The following is a 3,641-nucleotide window of genomic DNA, read 5'->3' on the forward strand; positions in this document are numbered from 1 at the left end:
CAAAAACAGACACATAGATCAATGGAACAGAATAGAGAGTCCAGAAAGAAACCCACACACTTATGGTCAATTAATCTATGACAAAGGAGGCAAGAATGTACAATGGGAAAAAGCCTCTTCAGTAAGTGGTGTTGAGAAATCAAGACAACTATATGCAAAAGAAACTGGACTAGGCTCTCACACCATTCACTAAAATAAATTCAAAATAGATTAAGGACTTAAATGTAAGACCTGAAACCATAAAACTTCTAGAAGAAAACAGGTAGTTTGCTGTTTGACATTGGTCTTAGTGATTTTTTTTTTTTTTTGGATATGTGTCCTCAGGCAAGGGAAACAAAAAGCAAAAAATCAACAAATGGGACTACATCAAACTAAAAAGCTTTTGCACAGCTAAAGAAACTATCAACAAAATGAAAAGACAACCTATTGAACGGGAGAAGATACTTGCAAATGATATATTTGACACGGGGTTAAAACCCAAAATATATTGATATAAAGCAGTCATACAACTAAGCATCAAAAAAACAATCCTATTAAAAAATGGGCAGAAGACCTTAACAGACATTTCTCCAGAGAAGACATACAGATGGCCAACAGGTACATGAAAAGACGCTCAACATCCCTAATCATCAGGGAAATGCAAATCAAAATCACAATTGAGATATGCCTCACACCTGTCAGAATGGCTATTATCAAGAAAACAAATAAGTGTTGGTGAGGAATCCTTGTACATTGTTGGTGGGCATGTAAATTGCTGCAGCCATTACAGAAAACAGTACGGAGTTCCCTCAAAAAACTAAAAACATAGCTACCATATGATCCAGCAATCCCACTCCAGGGCATATATCTAGAAAAAACCAAAGGCACTAATTCAAAAATTTACATGCAGCAGGACTTCGCTGGTGGTCCAGTGGTTAAGACTCCACACTTCCAACGCAGGGGTCACAGGTTCAATCCCTGGTCAGAGAACTAAAATCCCACATGCCTTGTGGTGCAGCCAAAAAAAAAAAAAAGAAAAGTACATGCACCCCAACGTTCACGGCGGCACTGTTTACAACAGCAAATATATGGAAGCAACCCAAGTGTCCATTAGCAAACAATGGGTAAAGAAGATGTAGTACACACAAACACACACACATGGAATATTAGCCATAAAAAAAGAATAAAATCTTAACATTTGCAACAACATGTATGGACCTAGAGAGTATTATGCTAAGTGATAAGTCAGACAGAGAAAGACAAATATTTTTACTTATAAGTGGAATCTATAAAACGAACACAACAAAACAGAAAGTTACAGATACAGAGAACAGGTGGTTGCCAGAGAGAAGGGAGGTGAAAGGAGGAAAGAAATAAGTGAGGGACATTAAGAGGTACAAACCTTCAGTTGCAAAGTATTTAAATGAGTCATGGTGTAAAATTTACACTGTGTGGATTATAGGCAATAACTATGTAATACCTTTGCATAGCAACATATCATAACGAGACTTACTGTGGTAATCATTTGAAAATGTATAGAAATACCAAACCACTCTTGTATAACATGAACAAATCAATAGTACTGTAGGTCTTTATACTTACAAAAAAACCAAATAAATAGAAAAAGAGATCAGATTTTTGGTTACCAGAGGTGGGGAATGGGGGGAGAGGGAAATGGATAGAGGCAATAAAATGGTACAAACTTCCAGTTATAAGTACTAAAGATATAATGTACAACATGATATATATAATTAACAGTGTGGTATGTTATATATGAAAGTTAAGAGAATAAACCCTGAGTTGTCATCACAAGAACAAAAATTTTGTCTTTAGTGTTGTATCTATGAGATAATGTTCACTAAACTAATTGTAATAATCATTTCATGAATGTAAACAAGTCAAATCATTATGCTGTACACCTTAAACTTATACAATACTGTATGTCAATTACCTCAATACTGGAAGAAAAAACTCATTATTATGGGAAAATTGCCTATAAGATCCAATAATCACATTTTTTAAACAATTCTTAAACATTTAATCTTTTATTTGTAAATCAATAAAACGCATGCTACACCTAAAAATTTAGACAATCAAGACTGCATTAGTAATGCATATATATATGGTGAATGAAACTCTATTTGCACCGATTTGAATGTCTTGTAAACAGCAGAATCATTGAATAATATACAGTTGTCCCTCAGTATCCATGGCGGATTGGTTCCAAGATGCACCCCCCCAACCCCGGGACACCAAAATCTTCGATGCTCAAGTCCCTTATATAAAATGGTATGGTATTTGCATATAACCTATGCACATCCTCCCATATACTTTAAATCTCTAGATTTAAATACCTGACACATGGGGAGGGGGAAGGGTGAGCTGTGACAGGGCGAGAGAGAGTCATGGGCATTTACACACTAACAAACGTAGTAAGGTAGATAGCTAGTGGGAAGCAGCCGCATGGCACAGGGATATTGGCTCGGTGCTTTGTGACAACCTGGAGGGGTGGGATGGGGAGGGTGGGAGGGAGGGAGACGCAACAGGGAAGACATATGGGAACATATGTTTATGTATGACTGATTCACTTTGTTATAAAGCAGAAACTAACACACCATTGTAAAGCAATTATACCCCAATAAAGATGTTAAAAAAAAAAAAATACCTGACACAATGCAAATGCTATGTAGTTGCCAGTGCACAGCAAATTCAAGTGTTCTTTTTGAAACTTTCTGGAATCTTTTTCCTGAATATTTCCAAACCAGTGGTTGGTTAAATCCATGGATGCTGAATCCACAGGTATGGAGGGCTGACTATACAGTGTTTATAATCTCATTTTTATTTCTCTGTCCTCAGAGAGGATCAATTCTACTTAGTTCTAGTTGAAGTATTATAAATCCCAAATTAATAAAGCTTTACTCTATTTGAGGACCACTCTTTGGCTAAGGTGCTGATCCCTTCAGCCATTACTTACATATCTATATATGGGTAAGTCATATGTGTGTGTGGTTTTTGTTTTTAAAGTTTAATACAATGTTCTGTAACTCGCACACAAACTTGCTGTGCAAAATTATCCCTCAGTTCTGTTCTAAACTCATAGCTCAGTTAATTTTATTGTCCTCACCCGAGTGTGTACAACTGACATATATGGGAGAAATACACTGGGACCTTAAATCAAAGTTGTTATTTTCCACTATTTTGTTGAATATTTAATATAAATCAAGATGTTACTCTATACAGTTTAAGAGTTATTTCAGAATTTTATGTTCTGATCCCATCATTCTTATAGGATGTCATTCTTATAATTTTTGGACAATTTAGAGAAGTTAGGACAATTTCAGCTAGTATAAAAACAAACAGTCCTTCTGTTTATTATATCCCTTACCATATCAAAGAGACTGGAGAATGAGAAATATGTAAGTGCTACTTACATAGCACCAAAATGATCTACCTAGTTCTTTTATCTAGAAAGAATACGGTAAGTCCCCTGCAACGAACGAGTTCAGTTCCGAGAGCCCGTTCGTAAGACCAATTTGTTCATAAGTCCAACAAAATTAGCCTAGGTACCTAACACAACTAACACAATCGGCTATATAGTACTGTACTGTAATAGGTTTATAATATTTTCACACAAATAATACATAAAAAGCAAACACAAAAAA

The 3,641-nt window shown here is 35.6% G+C and overlaps 1 protein-coding gene across 2 annotated transcripts in view; it reads left to right on the forward strand.

Annotated features, from left to right (window-relative positions):
* CPM (carboxypeptidase M) overlaps positions 1 to 3,641 on the forward strand; it is a 135,137-nt gene that overhangs the window by 109,193 nt on the left and 22,303 nt on the right. The gene's annotated exons all lie outside the window — the stretch shown is intronic.

Source organism: Lagenorhynchus albirostris, chromosome 11 (assembly GCF_949774975.1).
Source record: "Lagenorhynchus albirostris chromosome 11, mLagAlb1.1, whole genome shotgun sequence".
NCBI classification, from domain to species: domain Eukaryota; kingdom Metazoa; phylum Chordata; class Mammalia; order Artiodactyla; family Delphinidae; genus Lagenorhynchus; species Lagenorhynchus albirostris.